Source organism: Mustela nivalis (genome assembly GCF_964662115.1).
Source record: "Mustela nivalis genome assembly, chromosome: 3".
NCBI lineage: Eukaryota > Metazoa > Chordata > Mammalia > Carnivora > Mustelidae > Mustela > Mustela nivalis.
In genome coordinates this window covers 108,401,425-108,426,797 of record NC_139022.1, presented here as the reverse complement: position 1 = coordinate 108,426,797, position 25,373 = coordinate 108,401,425, and the positions used below count along the sequence as shown (strand labels likewise).

At 52.0% G+C, this 25,373-nt stretch overlaps 1 long non-coding RNA gene across 2 annotated transcripts in view; it reads left to right on the top strand.

Moving 5' to 3' along the window:
* LOC309862191 overlaps positions 1–25,373 on the top strand; it is a 205,509-nt gene that overhangs the window by 120,385 nt on the left and 59,751 nt on the right. For both annotated transcript variants that reach the window (XR_014310346.1, XR_014310347.1), the window contains exon 2: positions 10,533–10,737. This is a non-coding gene — a long non-coding RNA (uncharacterized lncRNA). The remainder of the gene's footprint in view (positions 1–10,532; positions 10,738–25,373) is intronic.

Sequence of the window (25,373 nt, the reverse complement as noted above, 5' to 3'; positions counted from 1 at the left end):
CCTTTGTTTTAAATGACTTTTTAAACATCCAGGCAATACTGAAATCTAGTTTTTCTAAAACTTCACAGATGATATGATGTCTTCGATTTGCTTTAAAACAGTAAGGGGGTGTGGAGTGGCTGGGGCCATAGATGAAACCACCTTGGTCACGAACTGGCTGTTGAACCTGGGTAATGGATACCTGGGACCTCGTTGGAATATTTTCTCTATTTTTCATGTGCTTGGAACTTTCTGTACCAAGAACTAAGCACACAGTAGGTAATTACTGAAGAGGTTAAAGTCACGGTAGATCACTAAACCTCAGATGTTGGGGTTCACCCCTTTCTCCCTACTCCCGGTAGTCAACCACTGTCACCAGTTTGGTTTTATCTTAGGAGAAAACAGATGGAACATTCTAACTAGCGTAATATGAGGGGGCTTTAATGGAGGGACACCCTGTAGGTTATGGGGAATCCAGGAATCACAGAGCAACACCCCCGGCCTTCTACAGCAGGAAGTGTTTCCCCCTCTTAGGGCCCAGGAACCAATACCTGGGAGAAGAGGGTGGGGCACCTTGAGAGAAGCTATGACCTTTGGTTGAGGGATGTGGCCAGTTTTTGGAGACCTCCTAATGGGAACTGGGAGAATTAATAATCCAGTGTCCTTCTCTTCCATTGCTTGGGTCTCCTGCTGGTGGCCGCCATTGGCTGAGTGGCCCGGCAAGTCATCTGTGGCCCTCCATACAGGCCGGCCTCCCGGGGCACAGAGCAGGGGAGAGGGGATCTGCAGGGGCTATGCGGACAGTAATTGGTGGAATGTGGACCTTGCCAGATGTTTTCCAGTACATTGGCATATGTGTTCATGAATCCAGAGACAATATGAGGTTTTTGTTGTCATTGCTTTTTTTTTTTTTTAAAACATGCTGTGCTCATCCATCATGCCTCACTCAGCAGCTCGTGGTTCTCACTCCTCAGCCTCCTCTCCATGCCACTTCCTTAGGAGCAGCCTTCTGGTTTTCTTGTGGCTGATGGTATACCACAGTGTGGACATGTTACGGTTCATCTTGCTGTTCTGTCTTGGCAAGAACTTAAGTTGCTTCCGCCTTAAGAATGTTGTCTTCACCCGGGGAACTCTCTTGCCATCTTGGCAACAGCTGGAAAGTTGCTGTCTGCGATATGTCGTTGGCTTTCATGGGGATCTGCTGCTTGGTTCAAAGTTTCTCTGGGTTACAGTAGACATTTTAACTCCCCGAATGTCCTGGTGTTTAGTGGCTATGGGGAGTCACGTGAGGATGGCTGTGAGGTTGGAATCAGCCATCGGAAGATGGGTTTGAGTTCCAGGCTTGCCCCTGCCTTGCTGTGTAACCTTGGAAAATCACTGAGCCTCTCTGATCCTCAATTTTTCCTTGGCAAACTGCACATGACACTCTTACACTTTGCACCTGCCCCACAGGGTGGCTGTGAGGGGATCCTGAGATGAAGGGTGGGAAAGCCCTTGAGATGGAAGCCAGGGACGGTCTCCTGTCAGAGTACAAGGCCTGTAGTCCTCTCCTCCAGGCAGTCCCTGCAGATAGGACAAGGGGATTGCTGCCAACAAGTGGGGTGTCTCCCTGAACCCCTACTCCCTTGTCCTGATCCACGGCTGTGGCTCACACCCAGTTTCCCTGAGGGACAGGACTCCCCCAGACCAAGGCCTGTCTGGCCCTGTACCTTTGGGTAGTCTTCTCCACAGGGCTAATTTGCTATGGGATTTTGGACTCTTCTATTCTGGAAGATTGAATGGCTCTTGGAAATGGATTTTTCTGTCCATGGTTGGTTGACTGGTAGACTGGTAACTGGTCCTTTCCTCCTCTCTGACTCCAGGCCGGAGAGGCCGCATATGCCAGTGTCACCACCCCACAAGGGCAAGGTGACAAGCTGGGGAATGGATCTGTGTCCCTCTCTCCTTCCAGTAAACCTCCAGGAAACTGCTGCTGATAATTCTCAAGCACTTACTCTCTGCTAGGCATTGTGCTAAGTGCTTTCCATATACTATTTAATCGTATCCTCTACTGAACACTATTGTTAACTAGTCCTGTCTCCATTTTACAGATGGGGAAACAGAGGCACAGAGGGTTCAAGCCTTTGTCCCAAGGCACAGTTACAAAGAGGCAGAGTTAGGATTCAAAGCTCAGTCTTTCTGACAGCAAGGGCCATGTGCTTGCCCCCCTGCCCTGCCTGAGGGCACTCTCACTTTGGTTTCTTAGAGTTCCTTGTGCTTTGAGCCATAGTCATTCGTTTTCATGTATGTCTTGTTTCCTTGAAACCAGCGAAAGTGTGTTCTTTTTCTCTCCCTGGAGTGACCAGAACGGAGTTGTGCATACAGTAGGAGCTCAGCAAATCCAATTTCTTGTGAAAATCCCCCTGGGGTGCTGTTGGCAGGCCCAGAATACCAAAAAGTTGGGTTAGCCCTTTATGGAAGTTATCAGGAAGATGAATAAGGCTGGAAATGCAAGACATTGGCGGGGCTGACTCAGACCTCACAGAATGGCTCACCCGGTCTTTGAAGAGCAGAGAGCTATTTACATCCCACTAATGGACCTCGCTGGGACCTCGCTGGCAGCGAGCAGTCAGAGCCTGCTGCATAAATACTGTGGCTTAAGGCCCCAGAGGGAGTGAGGACAGGGAGAGGGACTGGGAGAACCTCTCATCCTCATCCCCTCTTGTGTATGGCATTCATGGGCATGAGAAGCTCTGGAGGCGAGGGTTCTAGTTTAGTGGGAAGCCGCACGCAGCTGGCCGGTGCATGGTAGCAGAATGGTTGTCAGTTGGCCGTGTTGTATGTCAAAGACTCCGCCTGCATGGGGTTCTTTGCATAAATAAATGATGACCAGCTGTTAGTCTTCCTATAAGCATGACCATCCATCATGGCTTGTTTCAAATATAAGTCAGGGAAGGAGAAGTTCAGACTCCCATGAAAGGCAAATGTTCCAGGGGTAGTCCAGCCCAGTCTGGCACACATCTGCCTAGAGAAACTCACAGACTGGAAGCACTGGCTGGGATCTATCCTTGGGGGTGGGGTGGAGGGTTCGATGTTCTCTTTAGGTGCCCCCCTACCCCTAGAGCTCAAGTCTCCCAGGAAGGTGTGTTTTTCCAGTAGGGAGCACAGGAGACCAGGCTTCTGGTAGGAGCCTCTTGGTGGAGCCAGCTTGGTGCCCATGGCTCCTTCCCTCTCCAGGATGCCCTTCCCCATCCCCTGCCATGGGCCCTCACTCACAACGGCCTTGGAGAAGGTACAGGTTGGCTGGGAAGAGGAAGGTCTCCTTCTTTAGGGCTTAGCCCCCAGGCTGCACACGATGGTCATGGTCCACTGGCTGTTTGAGATGGCCCAATTGGGGAGTAGCTGGTGACAAGCAAGGCAGAATGTCACTGTTGATCTGGAAGACCCTTCAGTGCCACCCTTTGCCTGTTACAGGGGCAAAGCCTCTGTGGCAGTCTTGACAGCCCTCAGCCAGGCTCCCTGAGGGAGACAGGGACCTGTCCTGCCTGTACCCCACCCCTCTCACAACTGTGGAATGATGCCCCTGTCTTCATTCATTTTGGATTACTATTACTACTGCTTTTTGGTCTTTTTCCTCTGTGAACTCATTCTAAAAAAGATTTAGTTTGGATTTATAGTGTGCTGGGTCCTACGAATACAGGGGTAAGCAGGACAGACATGGTCCTGATTCACTGGAACTAACAGTTTATTGGAAATGAGGAAGCACAGTCAGACGAAACACAAGAGAGGGAAAGACTAGCGTATGCAAAGGTCCCGAGGTGGCGCTGAGCTTGGTTCCCTTGTTGTGTGAAAACCATCAGTGAGGCTAGTAGCTTAGTGAAGGCAAGCCAGTAACACTCAAGCCGGTTGGCAGGCCCCGTGGCAGGCCAGTGGGGATAGGAGCTTCGTGGGATTGGATGAAGCAAGGAAGTTTAATGGGAGTCGGGGGTGCGGTTTACCAAGAATATGGCTTGATGATCCCCAAGTACATTCCTTATCAGCTTTGATCAGGAGCCTATGCTTGCCAGGCGTTGTGCCGAGCACTGAGGCAGTGTGAACTTAGACCTATCTTCGGGAAGCCAAGAGGAACCCACAGGGCTCTTCACTTTCAGGTAATCTGTTGAGACCCAGAAGCTGAGCAGCAGGAATGGCCGTGGCTCCCGTGACTTCTCCATGAAATGCTTTTCCAGAAGCAGCACTCCTTTCCCCCTCGTGTTTTGTCTGACTGCTTCTCCATTTCCACCTGTCAGCATGAGCCTGGGGCTCAGCCGGGTTCTGGCTGCAGATGTGGCTGGTGTACGTGCATGGTCCAGCCAGACTCTGTGGAGCAGAAGTCCGTCAGGGCCCTCTCCTTGGGAGGAGGGAGAGGTCCCGGTTAAGGCTGGAGAAGTACGGAGGCCTCCGCCCAGCCTGCAGGTGCGGGCGGGAGACAGAGCGGCACTTCTTCAAGCTGTAGCTCACAGACACCTGTTACTTAGCCTCTGTGTAGCTAGAGAAACGGAGTCCTGGAGAGACTGTCACCAAGTTTCTGATGAGCTGATAATTATATTTTTGATTTCCTGTTTGAAAAGTGCTTCAAGAAATGGATGCTTTTATGTGCATAGCTCCCATATCGACCTGTGGTGCTGTGCGCGGGGCTGACTGTTGCCGAGTCATGGGTCATGCTGTGGGGTCCCAGGTCCACACTCGGAGAATGACTCCATGGAGCTCATGCAATTTAGTCATCGCAACAACCCCCTAAACTTGGTACGATTGTGATTGTCACCCCGCTGATAAGGAAATTAAGAATGGGAGGATGAGATAATTTGCCCAGGGTCACGCAGTCACTACATGGGGAAGCTAGAAATATAGATCCAGGTCTGTGATTTCCAAAGCCATTGTTCTTCAAAATCTGGGCAAAGACGCACATGTGTGTGTGTGTGTGTGTGTGTGCATGCACCTGACCTAGCACCTGAGGGACTCACTTAGTGCTGCCTTGGATCCCTGTACCTCTTTAGGACAAAATCAGACCTTTATCCAAGATGATTGTTGACAACAAATGGTTTTTATTATTGTTTTGTGATAAAGTGGAACCAAACACTACTCAGAAAACTCAGATGAGAAAATCCAGGCTTGAAAGGCTGGGAAGCAGGGCAGGTGGTGACCCATCAGACCCTAGTTGCCCTGCAGGGCCCGGAGGGGCTGCAAACTCATTCGAGAAGCCTCCATCCTATGTCCTGCACTCAGTACAGCATGGGTGCTGTCGTGGGGGACTGAGCCCTGGGGAAGCTGTTGGGAACCTTGACGCTGGGCCTTCCAGAGCAGGAGCGAGACCGGGGCGAGGAGGCAGGGCAGGCCTGGTGGGGGAACTAGCAGGAGCAAAGGTTCAGGGGGTGGAAATGCAAAGGGCATGCTTGGGGCAGAGTGTTAAGCTTCTTCCTATAATCCAGTCCTGTCTTCCCAGCAACGTTTCCCCTGTGGAAGCTTATTTTCTCCTCCGGCCAGATGGTAGGCGGCTTGAGTATGGAGCTGAGGCATTAGGATCGTCTCCTGTCAGATAAGGGGCCCAGGATGCAGGGCTCCAGGAAGAGCCATTCCCTTCCCTGGCCTCAGCCCACGCTCCGGGCTTCTGTGGGGCCTGTTGGCTTGCTTTCTCAATTCTTAATCTGAACATTTGTGCCAGCTTTCCATGTGAATTCTCGGGAAGGCCAGCTATCATGGGGACTTCTACCAGGGAGCCCCTTCTTCGCCTGCTCTGTGCCCTCCACCCCCTTTATTTTCTTGCTGGCAAGGAGCACATTTCAGAGAACGCTTGTCCGCCTTCCAGCTCCCCCGGTCCGGAACAGGCCCTGCTTAAGCTGGTCCCTTCATCTCTGCGAGCTGAACCCTAGACTCTCTGGGTCTTAGCTGGATTAAGGGCCTAGATTGTTGCTGAGGAGGAAGGAGGTCCCGCCGTAATTGCTGGTTAAACCTGCCTCACAATAGCCGCGTGGGGAGCCAGATTTGAGGGTTATTAAATACGAGCGCCGTTCTTCCCCCATACATACTTTGTTGGCATAGCTGGGCAACTTGGGGAGCGGGGGGAGAGAAAGGCTGTGGAGTCCAAAGAGGGGCTTCAGAGGCCCTGTTTCCAGGAAGGAATGGATGCCTGGTTCACGGAGAAGGTGGGGTGGCCGATCTCCCAGCCCTGCTCTGGAGAAGTCTCTTTTTGGGGGCTCCAGACACAGCCCACAGACCTCTCTGACCATGAGGCCTAAAGTCCCTGCACAGACAGCTCCTCCAGCAAAGCCGGTCCCCTGTCGCCCTGTTGCGTGATGGTGACACAGAGGGGAGGATGGGGGGACATGCAGGGATGGCCCAGAGCTGGCCCCTCTGCCTCTTTTTGGGGACAGGGCCACATGCTTCTCCGTTTTTGTTTTTTGTTTTTTGTTTTTTTTCTGGTGCCCTTTTCCCACAGTAGAGGGCGAAGGGCACAAAAAACTGTTTGAAAGGCAATGCCCTTGACACTGAGCTCTGGCAGGGAGCTCCAGGTGGCTCTGTTCCCCTGCTCCACACTACAGGGCCTGTGAGTGGACTTTGGGTGGAAGGGCTCATTTAAACCAGTTGCTTTTCTGGAGCCTCGCAGTGGGCCCCTTTGTGTATCTGTGTGACATGGAACTGGGTCAGGGAAATGTCTGGAATAAGGGTGGAGCTGCCTCTTGAGGGGGCGTGATCCCTAGAAGGGGTGCGGCTGGGTTCCCGTGAGGCTGTCTTGTTTGGGTGCCGGGCTGCCCCCTGAGGCTTAGGGCCTCATGAAGCAAAGGTCCGGCGGTGCTCGCTGGCTTGAGGGCCCTGGACGGAAGGCAGCAGGTGTTGGCTGAGGCAGAGGCCACAGGAACTCTGACGCCCCGGGAGGGCTCACACTCCCCAGCCTCTACTGTGGGAGAGCCCCCGAGCCCGGGGCAGACCTGCTTCCCTTTGGGGGGTCCCCCCTCCTGTCACTCGCCAGATGGGGTAATACTGTCAGCCCTAGAGAGCAGAATGTAAAATTGGGCAGCCACTTCCTTGATCCTTTGAGTTTTGCTTTAAATTGTGGATGTGAGTGATTCTGGAAACTAGGTTACTAACATTGAATTTCTAGAAAGGAACCTAAAACATAAAGACAAACAGGGAGGTTACTTGTGTATCGTACGAGAGACCAAGAACATATGTACGTTCTTGCTTTATGAGGTTGGGAGAGCTAACATCCCTCCCAAAATGCTGGGGTAAATGGCTGCAGCCCTTCGACAAACATTAAAACACGTACCCTTTGAACTAGGTACAGTGCTTAATCTTTCGTCCGTTTCTACATGGCTCTGTTTCTTCCAATGTTCCCCCCTCCCTTTTTTTTTTTTGCTTCTGGGAAAGAGCAGCAGTTTCCTTCTGTGGCTACAGTTGTCTAATATATTTGTTAGAACTTATATATCTATGCTCTAATTGGTACTGAAATGCTGTTCCACAAACACTTTACCCTGCCTGGAATCCAGGTCATGAACATTTCCAAGAACACTTTCATACCAGCTGTTCTCAGATAGAATGAAAGGCTCCAGAGAGGGGTGGGGGGGTGGAAGGCAATGGGCAAAATAGGCGAAGGGGACCGAAGGGCACAGACTTACAGTTATAAGATAGATCAGCCGTGGGGATGTGACTATAGCCAGTAATATTGTATTAATTTTGTGTAGCGATGCATAATAACTGCACTTATGTTCTGAGCACTGAGTAATGTGTATAAATGTCAGATCACTATGTTGTGATTCATCTGAAACAGATACTGTATTGTATGTCCACTGTATGTCGGGAAAGGAAAAGAGGAGGGACAGGGTGGAAGATGAGGGGGAAGGAAGTGCGGGCTTTGGTGTCGGTCAGCGTTTCAAATCCCAGCAGAGTATCCCTCTCCCTGTGTGATTTCAGGTAGGTTACCTAACCTCTCTGAGCCTTTCTTTCACTCGGAGCTCCCACGCCCTGAGGGGCAAGGGGTGTTGTTGTGAGAATGAGAGGAAGGGCTGCTGGTGAAGCCCCAGAGCTCGGCGCTGGCACAGGGGGAGTTGTTGGTGAATGGAACAATTGTTACCTGGTAGGTAGGGTTCCTGTGACTGGGGCTTAGTCACCTGGGCCCACGGAGCTTCAGCACTTGATCAGGTCCAATCCCTGCTTCTTGGCAGGCCTGCCTTCCAGGCATCCCCGAAAGACAGCAATCCACCCCACTCTCAGAGACCTCAGGGGAGGGAGAGCCCAGACTCCTGCTTACTAATGCATTCCAGCATCAAACCCTCAGAGCCAGGAAGTCCTCCTGTGCGTCTACACTTAATCCCCCTCACCAGATTCGAAGCTTATTTTCTCTTGCTGTTTCCTTAGGGGAAAAAGACTGAGCTTTTGCTCATGTAAGATGTCTGACTTCCGTGGCCAGCAGCTCTATGTTGCAATCTCCCTGTGAAATCAGTGTATGAGGAGATCCAGGAGGAGGAAGTGAGGGGGGCTGTGGAGGGAAGCAGAAAGTCTGGGGACTTGTCCTTTTCCAGCCCTTGGAAGGGGCCACGCTGCCGTGCGTGCCGGTCCCCTCCCTGGGGACTGTGTACTCAGCTGTGCTCCAGTCTCCATGTGGCCATGTTAGAGGGGTCCAAGGTGCCCTCTGACCCTGCTACCCCAGCACACCCACCTCGCACTTCCTCCGGGGGCCCCCCATCTCGAGGAATGGATCTCTATCCATTCAGTCCCGCAGCCAGCCACCTGGGAGGCGCCTCTGGCACAGCCTTCTCTAGCCCCCTGGTGGGATCCAGCCCTGCGTCTTGTTGGTTTGATGTCCTACAGCCGTTGACTCCATGCATCCACTTCTGTCCATCTTCGCAGCTGTCCCCTAGCGCGCCTGCCTTTGTCCCTCACCTGCAGCATCCTAGCTCCCCGCCCCCTTTGACCTTGCCCTCCTGGTCTGTTCTCCAGACAGCACCTGGAGCCAGCTCTGTGAAATGCAGGCTGACCCTTGCACTCACCTGTGTAAGATTCCAGTGGCATTCCATTGTCCTTTGTAGAACAACTCCTTGGTGTGACATTGGAGCCCTTATCTCACGGTCATTCTGCTCTCAGCTTCCTAGCCACTTCTGCTACCTTGTTCCATTGCCTCAAAGCATACCCCCATTCTTTCCTACCCCAGAGCCCTGACACGCGGTCTCACCTCTTCATGGACTACTTTCTGCTCTCCTTGGGTCTGCCCAGTTCACGGTCACCTTGGACGTCAGCTCAGTGGTTACGGCTGGCAAAGCCCTCCCTGACCCTCAGACTAGCTCCCATGCCTTTAGGAAAAGCTCTCCTAGACCAGAGTTGCTTTCCTTCTGAGTCCCTAGCTGAGTTTACAGTTAGGCATTCATGAATATGGCTCTCTGATTGACAGTTGTCTTGATAATGCCCCTCCCCCCACACCATAAGCTCTGGGAGAGCAGGAAACTTGTTGGTTCTGTTTCCTGTTTCATACCGTGCTTAGCATGATGTCTTGCACACAGTAGGTGCTCCATCCTTACCTGTGGAATGAATGTTTATAGCTGAGTTTTGACAAGAACCAGAGCTTTCCCAGTCTCCCCTTTGTGGATTGTCTAAGCATGTGATAGGCCATGCCTAATTTCCTTGGCATCCTTTCTGTGGTCATGGTCCTTTCACCACCTGGGGTTATCTTTGGGGTGGGTCTGGGGTTTAGACTGGACACGACCATTCATCTGGTGTTTTATGCAAGGCTGGTGTGCCATCCACGTACCAACTTTGGGAATGGGATTCGCATTCTAGTAGAAGGGCTCTGGTTGTTTATAGGAACCCTGTGCTAAAGGAACAAAACAAAACAAAACAAAACAGTCCTTTGGAAAAGCAAACAATTACCAACTAATTTGTCCCTGCTGTGACTTCTGTTCATTGCACGTACTGAAAAACTTTGTTGGCCACCTATTAGAGAAATGAGTGGCATCAGCTGGCCAGAAAGTCCTTGTGGGAGTAAGGTGTCGTCTCTGCTAGCTGCCTCCACTTCCAAGTCTCAGAAGAGATGCAAAGGGCATTTGGGGTTTCCCACAAGCAAATTGTCGGGGCTAATTCTCTGTGCATCTTTTCCCATCACCCCCAGACCCCTTGTCAGAACTCCAATGCTCTCTGCAGCTCTGGGCTGTCAGTATGGGTGGGTAGAATGCCAGCTTGATGAGCAGGTGGTTTTATGGGAAGTTTGGCCTGGGTTTTCATCCTGGTTTTGTCACTAGCTCTCTGTGTAAGCCGGAACGTGACTTCACGTTCTGAGCCCCATCTTCTGCCCAATGTGTCCCTTACAGGTTCGTGGCGCTCTCTCGAAGGTAATACTCAAATCCAGGGTACCTTGAGGATTGAAATATACCATCTTCTAGCATGATGATTTTTAAATGCTTGATCTTCTCTCCTTATGTGTAACCTTCTTACGTAGGCTCACCTGACTTCCCTGGGCCTCAGTTGCCACATCTGTGAAACAAAATGGGTTGATCTGGCATGCAAGAGAGCTAAATGCTCGCCCTCTCTCTCTGTCTGTCCTTCCACAGCAAAGGCAGATGTCACTCATGAACTCCAAGAACACTGTCTTCCTCCGCAGACCCATGGAATAGCTAGCTGGGACTGAGCTCTCCAGGTCTGATTCGGAGGTGAAGCTGTTGGCCAGTCATGGAGACTGTCTCCTCACAAATCATCTGGGAGGTGCAGGCGGGAGAAGCAAGGCCCAGGGAAGCTGACTCATCCAAGACTTGGGAGGTAAGTGCGTCTGTGAACCGACAGCTGGCTTTGGGAGGGTTGTTTGGGTGGATTCTCCTGTCAGGAATGCACTGAGCAGGTGTGATTCTGGGCCAGAAGGGACTGCTCGTGTGCTCCACAGGCATCAGCTTTCTTTCCTGTGTACCTCCTAGGGGGTCCTCGACTTTGTCCTCTGATAGAGGTCACTGTGTCTGTATTCCTTTGGCTGTCTGACTGCCTCCCCTGCTGGGGTGAACACAGCAGACCTCCAAAAGGATCTTCCCAGTCCTCCCCTCCCCCCCTCCAAAGCAGATCTATGGCTATGTCCCTGCCTGGGGCTTGAGCACTCTCTCTAGAACAAGTATTTGGGGGCGCTGTGCCTTATGACGACGGGTCATTCTTTAGAAGCAAGCTGGTTTCCTATCTTTGGAGGAGCTTTTCTACTCAGAAGTGCTCCAAGCAGAGTAGTGCGGACAAAGAGTTATTTGCTGGGAAGGGAAGTGGGAAGAACATGAGGTGTCCCTGTGTGCATCTGGGACTTGAAACAGCTCTGAGCTCTCCTTCCCTCCCTTCCTCCAGTGTTCGATGGCTCAGGAAGGAAGGGCCTGCCGCGTTGGGGCCTGAGCTGAGATCAGGAGCGGGGAGCTAAGTGGGTGTTGTGGCTTTTGGTTTGGGCTCCTGAGGCAGCAGGCCCAGCTGAGACACCCAGCTCAGCAGGGCTGGTCTCGGCAGAGGCCTGGGTGCTGGGGGTCTACCTCCCTAATCAGATCCCAAGCGGCGGGGGTCCCATGGGAGAAGCAAAGGTCCTCTCTGGTGTCTTTACCCCCGATCCCCTGTCCCTACCCCTGATCTCTATTGTATTCTTTCCAGTTTGCTTGAGAAATTGACGTAATGAAGGCATTTTGTGGCCAAGAGGGTCAGACCCCAACTGTGACCTTCACACCTCAGATCCCGATTCCCCTCCCCCTCTCCTCAGGCCTGTCCCAGGGGCCACGTGCCCCTGCTTTTGAATCTGGGCATCTCAAACAGGCACTTCGCTCTGACCTGGTTATTTAGCAAATTCATTTGGGGGCGAGCTCAGAGATGAGGATCGGAGGAGTCTTTTCTTAACTGTCCCCAGGACGCCTGGAGCAGGCTTGGAGGATTCTTGCTAATCTAATCCCTGTCAGAAAAGGAACGATAAAACAATTCAGGCTTTAGAAGCCAAATCCCCTTCCTGCACTCATACTGTTTCTAGATCTCTCCTTTCCTATCTCCTCCCCCGTTTGCGCTGAAGCCGAGGTGCTGTTTCTCGCCGAGGGCTTCAGTGGATAAAGGATTTCATACTTCGCTCTTCCATTTTTCATATTTAAATTTGCTTTACTCTCTGGTTTGACTTTCCACTGACCCTTGAAGAATTGGCGTATTTCAAGGAGTGGGGGGGTGGGGAAGAGATCTCATTATAGGATATGAGAAAAATGGAGCAGAGTTTGAAAACTTTTAATGACTAAAACACAGTGTTCCAAGTCAGTATTGCACTGGAGTTGAAGTCACTGTTTGGTTACAAGTGTTTTAGGCCTAAACGGGGTTGATGACATCTGTTTAATTTTAGATGTCTGGAATACATTCTGAAAATAATGAAATCCAAATGTATGACCAAATTAGAGAACAATTTTATCTACGACAAAGAAGTTTTTAAAATAAGAGCAAACATTTCGACCAAACAAAGCTTTAAAAGACCCATCAAACCTTTGGTCATCGTGCCTTGACTTTTCCCAGTGGGTCTCCACGGTGGAGAGAGCTCTTCTTTCCTTTGTGTGTGAATCAGATGTTATTATGTAATTTTATACCCATTTTCCTCTCCTTTCTCTAGGTTTGTGTGCCGCTCTGTGCTGCCAGCCGTGAAGAGACCGTGTTTAGGGGAGTGAGGAGGACCCTTCAAGGGAAAGCTCCATTGGTGAAGCAAGGGGCTGATGTCATGGACACTCCAAGGGCCACTTGTCAGCTGTTCTATAATGGGCTGAGCAGCTTGGGAGGGGAGCCAGGGAAAACTAAGACATGTCGAGGCCTTGCTAATGGGGCAGGGTCATACCCTGGCCATGCGCTGTGTGACCGGGGTAGGCCCCTGACCTCTCTGGGCCTCACTTTTTTCATCTATATGAGCAGCTCATGGATTCTGAGAGGCTTGTTGTGGTGACTTCTCTATGGGCAGAATCTCTTGTAGTGAGAAACTCCCCTATTGGGGGTTGCACTGGATAGTTCTCCCACTTTCTAGAAGCTCAGCATCTAGGATGATAGAGAAACTCTGTCCATGTGGGTCTTCTTTACTGTCCTCATCCCGGGAAGTCCTTTGAGGGTGGTGTTGACCACCCCTGTGTCCACTCTGGGATACCAGACCAGATCCAGTGTCCAGCCATGCCCTCCATCCTTGGCTAGACTTTCATGTATAGGCAGGAAGTGAATTATGGTCACAGTTGTACCTGATATCCTAAAACACTTGTCTCCTGGCCAAGGTAATCCTTTCCTTCCTGGGTGTTTGTACCTTCCAAACATCTGTGGACTTACCTCCCTGCCTTGTCCCGTTCTTCCAAGGTTGGCTCAAGCCCTCCCGTGAGAACCAGCCCCTGGTCTGCTGGGTCCTCCCAGTGCCTGTGCTCAGTGCTGTTGGTCCAGTCTCCGCTGGCCCAGGGTCAGCTTCCTGGGCATGGCCCCATGGACCACTGCCTCCACGTTTAACTCCTGTTCTCGGCCTGTGTGTTGGATATCCCAGAGACAGGAAGTTTCTAGAGTGCTTACCCTTGACCAATGACCACAGACAAGTCTGGAAATGTGGGTTAGAAGCCTGGGGTGCTTGCGCTGAAATGCGTGAGGTAAACCTTGGGCTTGGTGAAGCCTCCAAGCCCACTGGGCTCTGTAGAAAAGAGCAGGTTGAGATGTTGGCTACTGGGGACAGCTGGCAGATGGAGGGATAATGCTGAGGTGAGTCCGGCTTTGCCCGGAACTTGGGGCTGGGCCTATACATTTCGTCTGTCCGCCCCTCGCTTGTGCCATCTGGCTCCTTCTCAGGACTTTTTGTAGTAGTCGGTGGCCCCGACTATGGAAGCCTCAGCTGGGAGGCATCGTTGGCTGTGCTCTGGGAAGGTTTGGAGGACAATGTGATGGCCACACTGTTTGGCAGGTATATTCGAGTACTTTTGTGGGAACTTCCAGAAGCCCCAAGGGCAAGGGGCAGGGACTGTGTTACCTTAAGGATAGTGAGCTGAACTCAGCAAGGAGGAGGCCTGGAGAGGACAGAGTGGCCCCTCCAACAACAGGTAAGGAATGCAGGGTGGGAGTTTCATTAGTTCTGGTGGCTGGTGGGTGGAGAACGTAGGGCCGCTGGGCCGGGAGTCAAGAGACATGGCCCTCGCTCCATGTGACCTTGAGTGAGTCGGGGACCTTGCTGGGCCTCAGCTCAGAACCTGTAAAATGTGCAGGTCAATACCAAACTGACAGGCTTACCAGGAAGCCTGGGTAATGAATTGAAATTGAAAGTGATTGTAAAGATGGCACTTTGTGAAGGCCTGAACAAGTCTGGGGAGTTTTCAGTCCTGTTGGTACTAATAGAGATTTATAAGGAGTAGTTATGAAAGTAAGTTCATCCTTACTGTTTTCCTTGGTTTTTTGTTTTGGTTTGTTTTTTAACCAGTCAGGACAGTGGGGTTGAAGGAGCATGGAAATTGGAACAAGGCCTTTGGATTCCCAGGTTTCTTGTACCTAACTCTCCCTGTGGCCTTTGGGGAGTTCTGCCTGTCTTTGGGACCTGAAGAAAGAGGCCCCGCTCTGCATTCTGCACCGGGCTGCTCAGAAGGTGGTGGGGTGGGGTGAGCCCGCATTTTCGCCCACTGGAAGCACTGGGGATGGGCCACGCTGGCATTGATGGTGCTGGTTGCTGGAAAGGGCGTTTAGGCCAAGGATCCTGATGCAACTCCGATGGCCAGTGCCCTCCTGGAGGACGGTTCTGAGCTGGACATTCTCCTGTGTCAGGGGTATCCTGTCAGGTCACCAGGCTGGAGGGCTCCATCTGTTAGCCCTCTGGAGTGAGGGGCTGAGGGCCCCCAAGGTTCTTCAGTGTGGCTGTAATGCATCCCACACTCTGCAGGCACGACATGTAGCCGGCTGTTCTAACCATGGTACAGGGAGTCTACAGTGGGCAGGGTCGGGACTAACTACTCGGTAGATGCCAGTGTAAAGAGCCAGAGGCACGTTTCGCCAGATGTGTGTCAGAAAGGAAGCCTGGAGGCCAGGCTTGGCGCTGTTTTGTTGTTATTTTGTTCTAATAGATTTTAGTTTTCCGGGCAGTTTTACTTGTTTATTTTTAACGATTTTATTTATTTTTTTTGACACACACACACACACACACACACACACACACACACAGAGCACACAAGCATGGGGGAGTGGCAGAAGGAAAGGGAGAAGCAGGCTTCCTGCTAGGCAGGAAGCCCGATGTGGGACTCGATCCCAGGACCCCAGGATCATGACCTGAGCCGAAGGCAGATGCTTAACCCACTGAGCCACCCAGGCGCCCCTTCTGAGCAGTTTCAGACACATATCAAAATTGAGGGGAAGATACAGAGTTCCCACATACCACCCTGCCCCCCACAGGCCTAATGTCCCCTGCTATCAACATCCCCAACCAGAGTGGAATGTTTGTTACAGCTGGTGAACCTACACTGACACGTCATTATCGCCCAAAGCCCACAGTTGACAATGGGGTTCACTCTCGGTGTTGTACATCCCATGGCTTTGGATGAGTGTGTGATGACATGTATCCCCCGTTATCATATAGTATCACAGAGTACTTTCAGCGCCCTAAAAAACCTCTGCGCTGTTCATCCCAGCCTCCCCATCCCCACTTCAACTGATGTTTTTTTACTGTCTTCAGAAGCTTTGTCTTCAGAGAGGTGAAGACCCCTTGGCCATAACATGTGGGCCCAGCCCATGAATTACAGCATCGGCATTCCTGAGCCTAGGGCTGCTGGCTCAGCCGGGAGTCCCTAGGCCCGGCACAGGCCTGGCTTCATGGCAGCTTGGGTATTGGGCAGGTGGAGTGGTGGTCCGCCTAGGCTGTGGTCCCTCCTCCTCTCCTCTGTCAGCCCTAAGTTCTGCCATAATTAGGACATTGATCGCCACCCTGTGGACGCTGGGCCTCATGGGAAAGGCCAGGGTCTTGGGGGAGGAGACAGGACGAAGCAGTTATTGACATCGTGGTGACTGAGCCTCATGTCTGTGTCAGGCACTGTGCTAAATGCTAGAGATCCAGCAGGAAGCATGACAAATGAGGCCTCTGGCTCCTGGGGGTCATATTCTGCTGAGGGACACAGTCACACATAGATGAATAAATATGGAAGTTGTCAGCTGTGGCACGTACACTGTAGAGCACTAAATTGGGTGATATGATGGAGAACTCTTTTAAACTGGGTGGTTGGGGGCATTTGACATTTTAGCTGAGATCTGCATGACAAGGAGTCAGCTATGACGAAGTCAGGGGGAAAGTGTTACAGGCAGCTAAAACCACAGGTGTGTAAAGGCCCTGGGGTTGAACAGTCCTGGTATGTTGATGGAGTAGAAGGAGCAGCACAGCTGGATTTAGGAATCAAGAAGAGAGTGGTAAATGAGGATGTGAGTGAGGTAGAGGGCATGGTTCTCTGGTTCTCTGACCCCCAGATGTCTGGAAGTTCCCTGATCCTGGACTGCTGATCCTGGGGCTATACAGGGCAAGGTCTCAGAGTTTGAAGAGAATTCCAAGTATAATGAGAAGGCAGGGTGGTGATAGTTGAGATCTGAGTGGATTTGTGTTCCCAAAAGAGTCCTTTGACCACAGAATGGATAGTGGCTGTAGGGAGCAAAGAGAAGACAGAAGATCAGTTAGGCTAGAACAAGAGTGTAGGTGCAAGATGGTGGTGTAGGGTGGCAGAGTGCCATGGGGACCGAGAAGTGGGTTGGTCTGGGTGCATTTTGAAGGTAGTCACTAAGATTTTCTGAAGGATTGGCTCCCCATCCCACAGTTGCTCAGCCCAAGGTCCTTTCTTCCCTCCGCCCCACAGCCATTTCTGAGATGGGGAGAGGAGGAAGAGCAGGCCTGGGGGAGAGGCAATCAGAAAAGCATCTTGGGACTTGGAGCTTGAGAGGTCTCTCAGACATTCAAGTGATGACGTCAGGGAGGCTCTCATGCGCGCGAAGCTGCAAGGAAGGTAGACGGGAGATAGGCACTTGACGTTACTGGTGTGGTGGTGGAATTTACAGCTACAGAATGGGAGGAGGTGGTGGGTAGAGGAGAGGAAAGCAGAGGGCTCGGAGAGTGAGCTCTTGGACTGTGCAGGGGAACCAGCCAGCGGGGGTGCCTGGGAAGGCACAGCTGGAGCGTGTGGCATCTTGAAAGGCAAGAGGAAGGAAAGGCTTTAGGGAACAGACATTTGGGTGGTGAGGTGGTGATGAAGCCTGCCAGGGCAAGGCAGAGAAGACAGGGTGCCGTGGGCGAAGGTGGGCCACATCTGTCCACACAGAGAGCCCATGTAACTCTCAAGGTGTTGTGCCAAACCAGGAAGCAGAGAAATGGGGTGGCAGCTGGAGAGGCATGTAGGGGTCTAGGCAGGGTTTTCTGGATGTGGGAGTCATAATAGCAGCTTTGTAGACTAATGTGAATGATGTAGACAGGAGGAGTTAATGGTCCCTGGGTGGAGGGGACACCGATAGAAGCCATGTCTCTGCCTGGGTTTGGGAGATGGGTCATGGTGTACGTAGCCAGAAGTGGCCTTGAATAAGAGTGAGGGTACTTGCTTCAGGCCTGGTCACTGTAGGGAAGGCAGAGACAGTGGGTTGGTGGAAGGATTCCTATGGTTCTCTGACCCCCAGGTGTCTGTCCCCAGACCAGACCTCTTTCTCCATTCTTCTGATGCCCCATCTGCCTCCTGAAATCTCCAGTCCTGTGTCTCTGGACATACTTGTCTTTTCTCACTTAAGCACCCCACATTTCCCCCTTATACGGTCTTCCCTGTCTCAGCCCGTTCTTCCCCAGCCTAACTCTTCCAAGACTCCTTCCTCCTGGGAGTCTTTGGGAGTCAGCCCACAGAGATCTCTCCCCAGCTGGGCGTTGGGGCCTTGAACATGCAGGACCCAGACAGACCCCTGGTCACAAGGCCTCCAGGGCCAGGGGGAAGGATGCCTCCTTGTCATGTCTTGTACACCGCTGTTAAGTCCTCTGCAGGTAGAGATCAGGCCTGCAGTTTGTGGAGAGAGAAGAGACAGAGGGCTTGGGTTCTGGAGTCTCACTGCCGGGGTTCAAGTCAGAGGTCTTCACTAGTTGTATGACCCTTGGCAGCTTTTCAGAAATCTCTCTGATCTCTGATGCCTCATCTTAAAGTCAGGTTAATAGGATTGACCTGAGCCGCATTTGGTCCAGGTAAAATGAACTAATGCATATAAACTGTACCTGGCACGTTATTAGCACTCAATAAATAACATCATCATCATCATCCTCATTAATGTGTTGTTATTATTATTATTATTTTTTTACCTACTGTTTCTTCAGTGGGACCTGAGGGAAATCACTTGACCTTTCCCTGTGTGTTTCCTCTTCTGAAAACTGGGGATAGTCAGTGTCCTCCATAAGGGACTATTGCTTTAATGAGCTGAAATGAGCAGGGCTTGAGCCTAACAGCTGACGCATAGTAGGTGTTCAGGAAAAGGAGCTTGCTGCTGGTGACAGCGATGATGGGGGGGCGGTTAACACTCTGCATTTCCGTTCCCCCTGCTGAACCCCACGGGGGCTGCGGAGGTGCCTGGGGGTCCTGTCACACCTGCCTTGCTCTGGCAACAGTGTTCCCCCATCCCTGTGCCCGCTCCCCACGCCCCCTCCCCAGGCTCAGCTTTTCACCGGGCTTCTCACCCTTCCCCATGAACCCAGTCATCTCTGGCTGTAAGGTTACCAGGCTTTGAAAATTAATTTTAAAAACCACACTCTTCTGACCCTTTCAACTTCATCCTCAATCCTCTGAGGGCTCTAATGAAGCCCAGGTTGTTTTAGGCATTTTGGAGACGTGTGGCTGACAGTGCCTTTTTAATTTAGGGAGAAACTTGGGGACACACGCGGACCCAAATATGTATCTGTATAATTAAGGATAAAAACCATAATCCCCTAAGCAAGTTGTGCTAGTGAGCATCAGGTTTAATGGGGATTATAAGGAGGAATTAAAGCTGCCCAAGGGGTACACCCAGAGACTTCAAACACCTTTCGGAAAACAAATTAACGTGGCTTTCTGAAATCATTTTCTAAGGGCAGCCGAGGGTTTTCCTCGGGCTTCCTTGCTTTCTTTTGAGATGTATTTTTAACACTTGTATAAACAGTTTGGGCCCTCGATATGGGGCTTCCTGTGCTCCTTTCATTAGCTGGTGTCTCAGCGAGAATTTGGCTCATTATCCGGGCATTTGATTTCCCTGGCTGCTGCTGCTGCTGGGCCTGGCCCGGGGCCATCCTGTTTTCTTTACTGTTGCCTAGTGGTGTGGAACCCATTCGTGTGTGGCTCGGCCCATTTCCGTATCTTCCCACCCAAGCCCAGCTTCCCAGAGATGCTCTCAGTTCCCTGGAGAATGGGACTTCCTAGGTGGGGGTTGGGGGTGGGGGTGGGGGTGCAGTGGCTGGGAGGCTGGAGGGTGGACCTACCTCAGGATCATCTGAGAAGTCAGCAGAATTGACCTTCGCCACACAGGCTCCACTGGCCCCTTTGTTTAGGTAGCCTGCTCCTCCCTTCAGGAACACCTGCAGGGGAATGTGTGGTCTCTATGGGTACTGAGTTCCCCATCACTGGAGGTATTCAAGCAGTGTCCTGGCCTTGGGTTTTGAAGGAATCTGTGCCCAGCTGTAGAGCGGACCTGTGTGGTCATTAAAATCCCTTGTAAACCTCAGATTCTGCAATTTATGCTTTACAAGTGGAGTCTGGGCAGGGCCTTGCTCACCTTTACAGCGATAAAGATACCCTTGATGGAAGACTTGGCACCGGGCTCTGAAGAGTCACCATTAGTGACCCCTGTTCTGCTGTCCTTGCTTGGGGCCAAGGAGATGGTGCTCTCTTCTCTTCTGGAAGTTTTAGGTTTATGCTCAGCTATAGGATTTCCTTTAGATATTTGATCCTGGAGGGACTCAGAACAATTCCAAATCATGCCTACCTAGGTTCCCTTTGGAAGCTCCCTTTCTTCGTTTGTAAAACAGGAGGCATAAATAATAGCTGACATGTATTAAGCGCTTACTGTGTGCCTCACACTGCCTGAAGCACTTGTTGGCTTCTGTTTAAGCAGAGCTTTTTCGCGGCCTCGCACTTGACAGTGGAGGACACTGAAGCCTCTGAAGGTTGAGAAATTTAGCCAAGGCCGCAGCTAGTCAATGAGGAATGATAGCATCTAATGGCCAGCTCCTGGGGCTCTGCTGAGCCCTTCACAGGAAAGTGGAGGTGTTGCCTTGACCTTCCCTGAGTAGGAAGTCAGGTGGGCAGCCCGGAGCTGTGGGTCTTGAGCTCTTGTGAAGGCTCAGTGATCTTAGTGCCTCTCAGCTTGGTTGGCACCTTGGCCAGACTTGGAAGGGGACAGGTGGGGAGTGTGACATTGCCTTTGCCACAGAGGGCAGAGCTCCTGTGAGCTGGCCAACTGGCAGCATCCAGACTGGGCTGATGGGTGTGTATCTTCTAGAAGTTGTCCTCACCTTGGCAAATGGGGTGACAGTTGGCCGTGAGCTCTCTAAGGCTGATTCATCCTGAGTTCACATGAAGACATGTACCCAGAAGTTGTTTCCACTTCCTGCTCCTGTTGGCCAGGTACCGGTGAGGCAGGAAGGAGAGAGCTTCCTTATCTTGAGGTAGGGGTCCTTAGAAAGGGAGAGAGCTTGTATTTGCCTGAGTTGGAGGCGAGGACATGGAGAGGCCCAGGCTGGAGTGGTCTCATAATCCTATTTCCCACTGGAACTGTGTGCAACTCACACTCCTCCTCTCCCCTAGCCTCCTCAACTGCCAGCTCTGCCCTCACAGGGGTCATAGGTCAGAGAGCTGTGGTCACTAGAAACAGGCACCTGGAAGGGAACAGGTGAGCGCTGCTGGGTTTGCAGGTCTGACCTCACCAAGGAGGTGGGATTTAGGTTGAACTTAAAGGCACCAGTGAATTTCTGTCAGTATAGAAGGGGGTGGTACTATTCCTGAGCACATCTCCAGAGTAGGCCCTATGCTCTTACTCTATGCTCGTGATGGCCCAGTGCTACTTTCCACCTTTTGTAGGTGATGGGACAGAGAGGGGAGAGGATTTGCCAGGGTTGCACAGCTGGATCTGAACTCAGGACTGAAACGTGCTCCCCCCGCAACCTGCTCTCTCTCCTAGCAGCTGAGGGGAAAGTGCAAGTAATGGCAAGAAGGCTTGGAAGGACCTGGAGGGTTTGGGGGAACAGCTAGAGGGAGGGGGTGGGAGAGAGGAAGTGGGCAGGGGGTGAGGCTGGGGTTGCTGCTGGTGATGGCAAAGCCTTGGTGGTATTCTGGTAAGTGGTTATCAGTCACTCCCAGGAGAAGGAAGAAAAAAAAAAAAAAAGGGAAAGAAAAGGAAAAAGAAAAATCTTGGGGTTGTCTTGTGGTGGGAAAAGAAGCTGGAGAAGATGGCCAGCTTGGAGGCCAGTGCTGACCCTTGGAGCTAGAGGGGCCAGGGCTGGGGCCTGGGGCAGGCAGGGTGAGGGTGTTTGGAAGGGAAAGGCCAGATCCCAGGCATTTGGTGCAGCAAATGTCTTTTCCTCTTTCAGAAAGCTCATGGGTTTCTTGCTCTGAAAATGCATGTCTCCGTGGGAGGCTTTTGGAGGCGGTGAGACCTCAGTGCCCCATCTCCCTTTTCCCCTCCGACGTCAGGCTGGGCTGTGAGCAGTTTCACACGGGATGGGGAGTGCTGGGCTTTCTTCTGTATGGTCTGGTCCAATGACTTGACAGCACCAGCAGCAGCAACAACATAGATTTCCCCCCAAAAGGACCTGGGACTTCATTTGGGAAAGAAAGATCATCTTGGAACTCAAGCCAGTTGGGGAGCTTGGGGCATAAGGACCCATCAGAGTTTGTGCTCAGCTGTGACAGAGGCCTGCTGAGCTGCCAGGACATCCTTGGGACTGGGGAGAGTTCCACGAGGGCCTCCTGCCCGGACCCCATGTGGCCCAGAGGACCGAGGCCAGGGGATTGTGGCCAGACGTAGAGAGTGTGGTCCAGTGTGGTCCAGAACTCACAGTCAAGATTTCCTGAGGGAGGGTGGTTCTAGCTGAACTTGAAGTGTGGGCAGCATCTGGAAATAAAGAGGTCCCTTGGTGACGTCTGTGGGTGTGTATGTGGCTGGCAGGTGTCAGCCCTCGTAGTTGCCAGATCTGTTCCCCACCTGGCTCTGTAGCACAGGGGCTGGGCCTCCCAAGGTTCTGGTTAGGTTTGGTCCATGGGAGGCAACAACAGGAGGTTGGAGCACAGGAAGAGGGAAGAGGGAGGGCTACTTTTGCTCTCGTCTCTGGCTTGGGTCTCCAACAGCAACATTCGCTCTAGCTCTGATGTCACTCATCAGTCTGTCTCCTCACGGGGCTCCCTTGGCCTGAGGAGATTTTACATCCCTCGGCTGACGTGATTTTAGCTTCTACTGGATGGCCTTGGCTTCTGGGTTCTAGAAGCACCTCCTCCTGCTTTTCCTCTAGCACTAGGGTTGGTGTGGGCATTCTGTTGTTAAAGCCAATCTTCCTGTTATCTCATTGTCCCCTGCACTGTGATGGCTTCCTGGGTCTTGGCTGTGGACTTGGCTTTCTTGACTGGATTCTGACTGACTCGTGGGAAGGGATGAGGGGTAGGGGGAGGCTCCTGGCTGGTGGGGTGTGCATCTTCCCTCCCCACCTTGCTCTTGGACCAGATGGCCAGATCGGATGCCTCACGACCTTCCAACTTAGGCTCCGCCTGCCTGGGTACCAGATCCCCTGAGGTTTCCGTGACTTCCAAACCTGATTCCAATGCCCCTGTCTGGCCCCCCTCTCCCCCAAACTATCTTCTGGAGGCCTGGTACCTGGCTGAAGTGGAGGCAATAGAGGCCTGTTAGCGTGTGGTTCCTTCATTCATGGGGTCAGAGCTGGCCCCTCCAGGCACCTGCGCACTGACTGGCTGACTTTCATTGTTGCCGACCCCCTTTGCTCACCTTGCCCTGACCCTGCACGGGTTGGCCGGACCACGGACTTCCAGCCCAGGTCTCCCATTCTGTAGCTCCTTCGAAGCCCTTATCTCAGTGGGAAGAAAGGGTGAGACTGGAATTCTGTCTTGTGAAGGGGAAGCCCGTGCCTGCGATTATGCACCAGGGACAGGAGGCTCTGCTGGGGTAGACATCCAGGCTACAGCATGGCCACAGGGCTTCTGGGAGCCAACCTGGGAAATCCCAGTGTAGTCCCACATTGTATTTCCTGTGAAGATACAGTGGCCTGAGAGGAACAAGGACTTTCCCAGAGTCACTCTGAACTAGCGGTAGAGCAGTTGCTGAGGCTGTGGCATCTCCCAGAGCCTCCCTGGGCCTGCCTGCATCTCCTCACTGGCTTCAGAGAGCCCCGTGGGATGGGCCAGTCCAGATGAGGGTTTGCTGGGGAGGGTGGCCCTGCTGGGGGTCTGGGTTGCTGCCTGAAGACACCTCAGCTGGGCCAGGGTGCTTGTTTCCCAGAATCCCTGGAGGTTAGCAGAGTCCCCCTCAGAGCCCAGGGACACCAGGCTGACGTTCCATGAGTTTGGAATATGCACGTGTGGACACCTGCCCCGGGTGTGGCCCTGGAGAAATCCACGTGTACACACCGGAAGGCCAATGCCAAGTTGCATAAAAGCTGTGTGGCAGCGGTGGTCCTTGTGAAGTTTTGTAGGAGACCGAGAGGGCAGTGTGGTCCTGGGAGAGGGATGCCTCAGCACTGCCAGGCCCCTGAGGATGAGGCCAACATGATGGGGACACCCATCATACCGGGGAGCAGGCAGTCTATGAAGTCCTTTGGGGTGTACCCTCTGCTCACATCATTGACCTGCTATGAACATGCCCAGCACCCCACCGTCCCCCACCAAGCTCTGAGGCTGCCTGACACGGGCACAGGCCTCTGCATGCTGGCAAGCTCCCTAAAAGCTTTGGCACACCCAGTGGCTCTGGGCAGCAGACCTGGGTTTACACACACTTGAACTTGTGGGCACCTAGAGACAGGCCAAGTGAGAAATTCAGTGGCTAAGTCCCATCTGAGTGGGAGATAGTGTATGTGTATGAGAGATGTCTAGGGAGGTTGCCTCCTAGAAGGCCTTTAATGACTCGCCTGCCTGGACTCTAGTCTGTGATAATAGGGAGCCATGGAAGGTTTTGGAGGAGTGAGTGATGATGCCAGAGATGTGCTTCAGGGAGGTGGGGAGGGAATGGGAGGAAAGTGTGCAAGAACCTCCACCAGGATGGGGCAGGCCAGGTTGAGGCCACATAGTTCCTTTTCTTCCTTTTTTTTTTTTTTTTTTAAATTTACATATAATATATTTTTTGCCCCAGGGTACAAGTCTGTGAATCATCAGTCTTAGAGGATTCACAGCACTCAGCACAACACAGACCCTCCCCAGTGTCCATCACTCAGTCACCCCATCCCTCCCACCCCCAGTCCCCTTGGGCAACCCTCAATTTGTTGCCTGAGATTTAGAGTTTCTTATGGCTTGTTTCCCTCTCTGGTTTTTACCTTGTTTCATTTTCCCCTCCATTCCCTATGATCCACTGTCTTGTTTCTCAAATTCCTCATATCAGGGAAATCATATTATCATTGTCTTTCTCTGATTAACTTATTTCACTTAGCATAATACCCTCTAGTTCCATCCATGTTGTTGGAAATGGCAAGATCTCCTTTTTGATGGAATGTTCTAGTGTGTGTGTGTGTGTTTGTGTGTGTGTATCACATCTTCTTTATCTGTTCATCTGTTGAGGGACTTCTGGGCTCTTTCCATAGTTTGGCTATGGTGGACATTGCTGCTATAAACATTGGGGTACACGTGCCCCTTCGGATCACTACATTTGTATCTTTGGGGTAAATACCCAGTAGTGTGATTGCGGGGTCACAGGACAGCTCTATTTTCAACTTTCTGAGGAACTGTTTTCCAGAGTGGCTGCACCAGCCTGCATTCCCACCAAGAGTGTAGGAGGGTTCCCCTTTCTCCGCATCCTTGCCAACACCTGTCATTTCCTGATTGGTTAATTTTAGTCATTCTGCCTGGTGGTTAATTTTAGTCATTCTGACTGGCGTGAGGTGGTATCTCATTGTGGTTTTGATTTGTATTTCCGTGATGCCAAGCGATGCAGAACCCTTTTTCATGTGTCTGTTGGCCATGGCCTCATAGTTTCTAATACAGACATGGGAGAGGGCTGGTTCAGGGCGGTGGCTGTGGAGCAGGGGGCTGGCCTCAGTGCGTCTCCCTCAGCTGGTCCAGGACTGCGGAGGAGCTGCTTTCCCCACTGCAGACAGGGCTGGACTCAGGATCATGGAGCCCCTTGAGAGCAGCCTGCCCTGTGCTAACTGGCTCCTTGTGCCAGTGACTTAATACGCTGTTGAGTTACTACATTATTAAGTAAACTGGGACCCAGCTCTGAGCCTCATTTAGCCCATCTGCTAA